The sequence below is a fragment of the Canis lupus genome, chromosome X (assembly GCF_011100685.1).
Source record: "Canis lupus familiaris isolate Mischka breed German Shepherd chromosome X, alternate assembly UU_Cfam_GSD_1.0, whole genome shotgun sequence".
Taxonomy (NCBI): Eukaryota; Metazoa; Chordata; class Mammalia; order Carnivora; family Canidae; genus Canis; species Canis lupus.
This window is the reverse complement of record NC_049260.1, coordinates 6,942,765-6,952,532: the sequence shown is the minus strand read 5'-3', so window position 1 is coordinate 6,952,532 and position 9,768 is coordinate 6,942,765. Positions and strand designations below refer to the sequence as shown.

The 9,768-nt window shown below is 45.0% G+C and overlaps 1 non-coding gene across 1 annotated transcript; it reads left to right on the top strand.

Moving 5' to 3' along the window:
• The first annotated feature begins 2,449 nt into the window (after positions 1 to 2,449).
• Positions 2,450 to 2,553, top strand: LOC119868598. Its single transcript, XR_005386590.1, has one exon. It is a non-coding gene; the product is annotated as a U6 spliceosomal RNA (small nuclear RNA).
• The last annotated feature ends 7,215 nt before the right edge of the window (positions 2,554 to 9,768 follow it).

Below are 9,768 nucleotides of genomic sequence, written 5' to 3'. Positions count from 1 at the left end.
GCTGTCATCTGAACAATGTTTCGCTCACAGTCCCAGGTCAAACTATCTAGCAATGCTAACAACAATGGCAGATTATGTTTTTTGTGTAGATATTACTTATGAAAACAAGAAGAATATAGCTTTCTCATGAGGTAATATGTATGATTTTTTTTTCTCCTAGAGAAAAATCATGAAAGAACTATTTTTAAATCCATGTTGGCTCAAAGGAGAATGAATTAGATACTCATTTTCTTTTTTAGAAACCCAGCTAGATTAAAAGTAACTTCTTTCTGTTTTAAGATTGGGAACATAATTTTGATATTCTATTGTGAAATTTACTGCTTTTAGGATTCAGGGGGTTTCAGGAAGGTATCACAATGGTTGTTGTCTCCTCCCCAGCTGAGTCAAAAAGACTTTTGGTCAAAAAAACAAAAACAAACAAATGAAAGACCCAAAACTCTGAAACAGAAACCTTGTTTATCCAGTTTGAAAGTTGGTCAAAGTGCTTTCACGGGACAGCTGTGAAGCACTGTCCTTGAGCTGTGCAAATGTCTATACCTGGGGGGCGGGGGTGCTGCTTCTACACCACTACTGAAGCAGTAAAAAGCCTAGTGGCCTCATAGACTTTTCCAGGGAGTGTTTAGTGTCTGGGTCCACTGAGGCTTCCCATCACACTATTAGGCAAATATACTATATCTAAAGAAAGGACAGAAACTAAGTATGGTAAATTTACGATTGTTTCATTCTTTTCCAGCACTTTTACTTGAGTATAAAGAAACTAACCAATGAACAATGGGAAATGGTTGGCAAATTTTCACAATTTTTATAAAGTAGAACCAAAAAGAAACAATGTTCTTTGTCAAGGAAAAAGATCCCTATCAAAGTGCATCTAGAGAGGTGTGGAAGAAAGAACATGTGATTTGGTGGTAGACATTCCAAGGTTCATTAAAACACATGGGCAGTGGCCTTATTTGAGTATTAGGTATAATAAGGCAAAATTAAATAGAATAGGATATATAAAACTAGTGTAGTGTCTGCCTTGCAACAGATGTTTTAAAAACGTTAATTTTTGAAAGACTACCTGCAAGAAATACCTACTGTCATTCCCATTGCCACTGGGAGAGGAGGCAGGGGAAAATCTGGGCTGTCTTAGATTTTGGCTTTAATTCCACTCTACACAGGTAGTCTATGTCAAGTTTCCTCAAAGCAATGAGGACTTGCTGCATTTATTGGAGCCTTTTGCATGGCAAGTGAGAGAATCCTAACACCATCACAGTTAAGTGAAAAGGAGATAACTAGCTCACATAACTGGAAGGTCCATGGGTGTATCTGGCTTACAGGCACTCAATCTCAAGTGTGGTCAGGGCTTTGCCTCTCCATCTCTCAGCTCTGATGAGTTCTGTTAGCCCCTGTTAAAGAAAAGAATGATTCCGACACTTGTTAAAGTGTTAGAATGCAAGGGGGTCAACACTATTGTAATCAGAGAGAAAGATTGGGCTCAATTCCAAGAACAAGGACGTTGGGGAAAGAGCCAAATAGTAAGGGGCGGGGGCTGGGAGGGGGCAGTGAATTTAAACTACTCAGAGATGACATCAAGGGTAGAGGGATTCTTGCTAAAGGCAGGCCAAGGACTTAGATATCAACATGGTGGATGAGGAATTCGATGAGACATCAAGTGGAGGCAGGGATGGGGGCAAGGATTCTCCATAAACTGTCTTATCAAGATTCTTGCTAAACATGGGCTATGCAGGCCGGGCAAGGACAGGATGGACACAGAAGGCCAAGGTTGGGGCTTAGTCAAGAAGAGGGCTCAGGGGAGCCTAACTTGTTTGGTCAGGAGAGAATCTCTGTCACCCTCTAAGTGCCAGTCAAGATTTACATCCTCCTGTTCTAGCAAACTCAAGGGCAAACATTGATCTTCCCAAAGATCTCTGTTTGAAAATGGCTCTGATTGATGTGGTATGGTCCCCATGCTCATCTTGAAACCAACAACTGCCATGTCTAGTGTAATGGATCATGATTGGTCAAACTTGGCTTATATTTCCTACCCTGTGAGGGACACATAGAAGAGAGGAGAAGATTCTCGAAGGAACTAGAAAAAGGAAGATGGACAAAATATCAGGCACTCAAAACTTGTGGCTATCTATTTGTAGCAGTCTATCACAGTCATAATATACATTTTCTAAAAGGCTTTAATAACAAATTGTAATAAGCAAAAGTATTTTAGCTGTGGTTCACCCATCCAGACTACTTGATGGAATGCACTTTGAATTATTGTGTTCATTTTCATTACCTTCCAGAATGCCCTAATAAAAACCCAGCTGCTCCACTTGCTCTTCCCAGCCAGGCAGCTCTCCCATCTGCATGTGATGGGCCACTCTCACCTGTCAATTCTCATAGTGAAAGCCCTGCTAGTCCTCCAAGGCCTCATTAAATGAGGGGACCTATAACATTAAAAGTAATGAGTGTGGTGCTCGCTTCAGCAACACATACACTAAAATTGGAACAATACAGAGATTAGCATGGCCCCTGTGCAAGGATAACATGCAGATTTGTGAAGCATTCCACATTAAAAAAAAAAGTAATTAGTGTGGAGAGAGTCCCTAAGATGACAAAGGAACAGGTATCCTCTTAATATATCCCCAGATTGTCATATAAGTGAACCCTTTAATAAATAACTGTTCACTCTAAGTAAGGTAAAGCTTTGGAAAAAGAGGAGAGCTAAAGGGTTATACACATTCAGAATGCATTCCTAAGAAATGGGAACCAATAGATTAGTTCATCGATCACATTCTATTTGAATTCCAGCTTTAATTGTGGAATTGTGTTGAAGTTGTCTAAGGAGGAGGCCATGTTACAGTAGACACACTTCTTAAAGAACTCACAGTCTACAGGGCTGTGAGGTTGTGAATGATGGGGAGGGATGAGACATGCACCATATCAATTAGAAAAGCCACGTGGGGGGACGCCTTGGTGGCTCAGTGGTTTGGCACCTGCCTTTGGCCCAGGGCCTGATCCTGGAGTCCTGGGATCGAGTCTCATGTCAGGCTCCCTGTAGGGAGCCTGCTTCTCCCTCTGCCTGTGTCTCTGCCTCTCTCTCTCTCTCTCTCTCTCTCTCTCTCTCTCTCTCTGGGTCTGTCATGAATAAATAAATAAAATCTTAAAAAAAAAAAAAGGCCACGTGGTACAGATGGCCATCAGTAGGTAGATGAAGAGGATAGTTTAAGGCACTTTTTGCTAATCCTTTGAAACTGTCTTATCATGGAGCAAGCATTCTACTGGGAATCAGAAGACCTGGCTCCTAGAACCAGTGTTGTCACCCATGATATGTTGGACCTGGTAAAATTTAGTGCCTCAGTCTTCTTATCTGCAACTTGTGGGATACCTCTGAGGGTTTTTTATTGTTCCCTATGTACCTGTTGCCTTGTCATCTTAGGGACTCTCTCCACACTAATTACTTTAAATGTTGTAGGTCCCCAAAACGGACTAGTTACTTCCTGAAGTAACAATAAATATTTATATCTGTATTTCACTAAATCCTTTATCAAGAGCCTTGACACCAATTTGATTTTCATAACAATGCTTCCTGGTAGTTATTATTTTCACCATTTTAATGATGAGAACATGGAGGTTCAGGGACGTTCCATAACTAGGAAGTAGAATATCATGTGTTGGACCCACATAGCTCGACTCCAAGTCCAGTACTCTTTTCTCTAAAATGTCAGGGAAGGACCTAGGAGGACATTTTGTGTCCTCTGGTTTTTGTACTGGATGAACAAGAATATAAATTAGTATTTGAGGATTCATTTCAAGATTTTGGCCTAATCTTCAGAGAAAGCTAAGTAGGAAAGTTGGACTCAGACATCATATGGCCTCAGTTCGCATGGTGACTTGGACTAAGAGCTGGTCTCTGGAAGTGAGTAGGGGATGATGTGTAGACCCTCTTAGCCCACATTTGGTTGTATTTTAAATGAAATTAGAGATAATGTACAAATACACTGAAGGTCACACAACAGTGCACTTGGGGAACCGTGCAGTCAGGAGGACGCTGATGAACAGACAAGCCCATTTATGATGCACTTGGAATGCTGATCCAACACCTAAGAGCATTTTCCTTTATTTTTTTATTTATTTTTTTTTAAGGACTTTTTTTTTTTATGATAGTCACAGAGAGAGAGAGAGAGAGGCAGAGACATAGGCAGAGGGAGAAGCAGGCTCCATGCACCGGGAGCCTGATGTGGGATTCGATCCCGGGTCTCCAGGATCGCGCCCTGGGCCAAAGGCAGGCGCCAAACCGCTGCGCCACCCAGGGATCCCGAGCATTTTCCTTTAAACCAGCACTCCTCCTCCACCTCTCCTCCCTCCATCTCAAGCCTCTTCCCCTCCTCCCCAGGCAGCCTATCTGAACTGGAAGCCTGGAAACTTCTCTCAGAATCGCCCTCCATGGGAGCACTCCCCTAGGGATTATCAGTTCGTTTCCCTGGGGCTTTGAAACCACTCATTCCATGGGTCCCACCCCTTTGTGCTCCCAGTGCTTTGAGACCACTTTAGCCTCATCATTGTTACTGATGACTCCTGGGATTTGAGTTGAATAAGACCTAAGACCACAAACCCAGCCCTGATGCTAACCAGCAGAGCCCCCACTCACCACACGGCTCACTGTCACCCAACTGCTGTGACCTTCCAGCTATTTCTTTCAAATCAATATGTTTAATATGGGCCAGTGGTGTGATGTTCCGAGAGAGCGCTTTTCTCAGTAGGTTGAAAAGGGAAAGGCAATGAGGGGAGGTCACCACCATCTGTGAAGAATAACTGAGGAAATAAATTTAGTAACAAATGTACACACCAGGAATGACCATTAAGCCATTTCAGCTATAAGAACTGAGCCAACTTGAAAATGAAATGAAATAAAGGGGAGAGTGATGAAGATGAACTAGGTTTCAAGTATCTCATGTTCAGATGCATCATATTTTCAAAATTCCACTGGTTAGCTCTCATTCCGAACTGATCTTGCACATGCCTCCAAAAAAATAAAATGAGGGAAACTCACATCACTTAAATATCTACAAATGTGTCAGCCAAATGAAAGAACTCAGGAATCTGTGGTGTGTGTGTATGTATGTGTGTTGGGAATGGGAAGTTCCTCACATTTACCACGTCTCTCGAGGGTGCAACTAACTAGTTTTTTTCATCTTGAGCAAGTTACTTACTCTTTCTGATTCTTAGTTGCCCCACATGTAAAATCAATGTAGTCATACAGCCTTCAGGAAGCTCTGGTAAGTAGTAAATGAGATATGGGTGGGAAACACCCAATCCAGTTCCAAGCAAAATAGGTGACCACTTAATTTTTATTGCTATTATGCAAAATTCTGTATGTCACTATCAAAATGCATGTCAATATTTGGGTATCTGCAGGTCAATAGGGAAAAACTGGGGATGCCGCCACCATTCTTCCTTCCAGGCACGTGAACTGAGAAGGATTTCTTGGCTAATAAATTGCAGGTTAAGAAATTAGGAAAACAGGGATGCCTCAGTGGCTCAGTGGTTGAGCTCCTGCCTTCGGCTCGGGTCGTGATCCCGGGGTCCTGGGATCGAGTCCCACGTCAGGCTCCCCACAGGGAGCCTGCTTCTCCCTCTGCCTATGTCTCTGCTTCTCTCTCTGTGTGTCTCTCATGAATAAATAAATAAATCTTTAAAAAAAATCAGGAAAGCATAGGATTTAACAACTGTTTTCTGAACTACATGTTACTTGCCTTTCAGCTGAGAACCAAGGTCCAGAAGACAATAAAACAGCTATAATAAGTGCTAAAGAAGATAGATATTTTTGCATCAAGTATATGGAACATTAATACATATATATGGTTTTAATTGGAAAATATGTTCACATACCTTACATTTTACGAAGCTGCTCCTGCGTCAAGACTGCACATGGTGGGCTGAATCATGACCCCAAAGATGTTCCACACCCCAAACTTCTGAACTTCTGACTATCTTACCCTACATGGCAAAAGGGATTTTGTAGATGTGATGAAGAAGTTAAGGATCTTGACTTTTAACACGGGGATATTTATCCTGGATTATTTATATAGGCCCGATAAAATCACGAGGGTCCTCGCAGGGTAGGGGGCGTATAAGAATAGAAGCAGAGTTCAGGGAGGAAAGAAGGTGGAAGAAGGGGCCATGAGCCAAGGAATGTGAACCACGTCTAGAAGTTGGGAAGCGTAAAGAAACCAATTGTCTCCTACAGCCTCCAGAAGGAATGCAGCCCTATGGATCTATTTTTGGCTCTTGACCTCCAGAACCGCAAGAGAATAAATCTGTGTTGTGTGGAGCCACTAAGACTATGGTATTTGTAACAGCAGTAGGAAACTCATAGGCTAGAGGAACGTGCTATGACTCAGCACCCCTCGCTAAGAAACATAAAGTGCCACGCCCGGCTGTTTGCACAACCCGAGGAAGTCTCTTACTCATCCTTCCCTTGATAGTTTGGAAGCTGTGGGGATGTCCTGGGGGAAAACCCAGCCAACACACCACAGCACTACTCTCTGTCATTATTTTTACCATACTATATGCAAACAAAGGTACCTGGAAATAAAGACTCCGTGTAAATACGACCTGGAGTTTTGGAGGCCTATCATCATCTGCAAAATCTCCTGTTTGCAACGCAGATGAGCTGTTCAGCAGAGCAGACCTACTGACAGTGTAGGAGAAACACAGAGACACTTGGGGTCAGCGCCTCCTACCACTCCAGGTCCCCAAGGCGATGTGCCAATGCAAAACAAACAAGCAAAAGCCAGCTACTCTCTTCCTCGTGATAGTTGCTTTGTGTTTATTTCTTAATTTTTTACTTTGAACCTCAAATATTAAAAGCCATCAGTTCCCTGTAACAACCAGTCACTCAGTGTTTTTTCTCGGCTGGGGCTCTTTTTTAAGAACTTCAACCCACTTTTCTTTCCCCAGCAGCAGCAGCTCTCCCTCCTATTTTCTCTTCACACTGGGTGTTGTTTGACCAAAGAATAACCTTCTGGCAAATCAGGAATCTAGAAGGAAATCCTGCCCCGTGCTTCGGATAACACCTTGCCGATCTCTTTGGGGGTAAACGGGATCCAAAAAAAAAAAAAACCTTTGCAGGCTTTTCTGCCACTTCTCTGAAACGTTTTCTGGCACTTAAATTAAACTTATGGATTCCAGGCCCTTGTGTGGGATCTTTGATCTAGGACCACTCCACAGAGTACATTCTCTGTGCATTATGCATTTCCTAATTTGCTGTCCCTCGGTCCATTTCCTCAAATCCTCAATCAATACAAACTTTCCCTGGCTCTGCTGATATACTCTGGTCACTCCTTGCCTGCCTGCCTGCCTGCCTGCTCATCTTGCTTTTTCTTTCTTCCTTTCCTTGCCTTTTCCTTCCTGGGCTCTCTCCCTCTCTCTTTCTCTCTGTTTCATGTTCTGTCTTTCTCTGTCTTTTTCTTTATCATTGTATCTCTCTCTCCCTCCCTCCCTGCTTTGACCGGGGCCATTTAAAGCATGTTTTCCTAACCCTCAAATACAGGGGGCTTATTATAACACTGTTGCAGCAAGTCGATTTTCCAAGGGCACAGAGTGGGTCGGGAAGCGTTGGGCGCTTGGCAAAGGCCCTGGGGAATTCTTAACAGACCCCAGTTGGAATTAGCCATTACCATGTTAATGGCATCCTGCAGGAGGGAGGCGGCAGATGGTGATTCGGAGGGATTTACACCCCCATTAACTTCATAGATTAGATTCTAGGTAAGGAAATGCCCATGTGAACAAAAGAAAATAAATTGCTAAACGAGGTGGCACGGAACAGTCAGTCTGGTTCTTTTGCAATCTTGCGCTTGAGGCCCGGTGCCACCAACGAGCCCGCCAACCGGGACCCTTGGCGCCCTGAGCGGTGACTGGCTGGGGTCCCCCTCCCCGGGGCCCGGAGGTAAGGTCCCGGTTTGCCGCTGGCAAGCCTGGTGACTCGATGAGCTAGTTCAGCCCTCTGAACCTCAGTGTCCTCACCTGGAAAAAAAAAGCTGGGTGCTGCTTTGCGGGCCTCCGGGGGTTGCCCTGACCCCCCTCCGTGAGGGAGGGCGTGGAAACGCCTCCTGCGCCCCTGGGGCTCGAACCCAATCCCGGGCCGCAGCTCTGAATTTCTCCCCCCGGGCAGCAGCGTCATGGGAGCCACCCCAAAATCCCCCCACTGGGGGCTCCTCCAAGGCGCATCCCCCCCGACCCCCGGGCCCTGAAGGCCAACATCAGGATGCCGGGCACCTGCGGATCAGGGCCGCCTCTGCCGAGCTGCGGACGCCCCTTCTCCTCCGTGCCCTCTGTCCCATGGTGAGGGCCTCGGCCTGCACCCAGGCACCTCCCACAGCTGCCCCCTCCTAACATCCTCACGGCAGGGGTAGGGGTGGGCAGTAGGACTTCCCCACATGAATGGGGAGGACACAGATTGTATGCAGCAGGGAGGGCAAAAGGACCGACTTCTTAGCCCCTCCATGCTTATATGATCTAACTTAGTACCCTTAACAGCTCCACCTGGTAGGTGACGTTAAGTCAGAAACTCAAGAGTATGAGGCCTGAGCCCACTCGATGTGACAGGAGGCACAGGGCTTTGGAGATCAGAGGACAGACCATTTATTATTCAAGGCAAAAACAGCCAGAGCAGCACCTCTGTGCAGCCTTTCCTCCAAAAAAAAGAGGGGGGAGACTGATTAAGCAAATCTCATCCGACCGACCGACCGGGGCGCGGGGAAAGAGCTCTAGCTTCCCTATCCTGAGTGTAAGCAGGTGGCTCTGACATCAGTCCCTAAATCTCTCTGACTTTAGAGAGGCACTGTCTCCAGCTTCTGGGGCCTTGACCCAGAACACCTGGACCACGCAGAAACGTGGACGTGGTCATGGAGACTCGTCTCCCGACAGGTATCCTCCACTCCTACAAACACCATGTTAGATGTCCAGCTCAGGACCAGGCCTAGGAGAGGGGGAGGCTCGGTCATTACACCAACTCTGCTTCTTTAACTTGTCCCCACAACCAATAAATAGTATTATTTATTGTGTTTGTAGGAGCCAAGTCTTAAAGCGCTTAATTCAGCTGAACCATCTGGGTGCGCCAGGGAGAGCCAAACAGGCTGTGCATTAATGAAGTCGGCCCCGGAGGTGCTCCCTGCAACACACACTATCTTTTGGACTTATTACTTCCTTCTCCAGCATTAAAATTAACCTTTTATCTGTTCCATTTGTTCAGGGCATTATGAAATAATATGAAAAATAAATTTACTTTGAGCATTATTGGAACTTTCTAAATAATTTGGATTTGGAACATTTTTTTTGGAATATTGTTAATAAATTATTTGGCCCAGACCTGAGAGATCCTAATGGAAGGTTACAGATAGGTAGATATTTTGGTGGAAGGATAGATCTCACACAAAGCACATCTCCAGTTACCAGCTGCAAGCCTATTCCCGTACTCTGCTTTATTCGATCCCGTAGAAATCCCAGGGCAGAGGCACTTCAGGTAAGAGACGCAAGAGTTCGAGGTTAGATGTGTGTTAGCAGTTAAGTAGAGGTGCATCAAGGATCCACGTCTTCACGTTTTAAGGATGCTGGACTTTCGTCAGCCTGCACACATTTCAAACCGGTGATTCGCAACTCTAAGGGGTGGGGGAGCTGTTCTTTGGGAGGCTCATCCTGGGTGGGGGTTCAAACCGTGGTCCCCTTTAGAGATTTTGCTACCCCCCTTCAGTGAAAGCCACACGGAGTTTGGGAGGTTTGCTACTGATA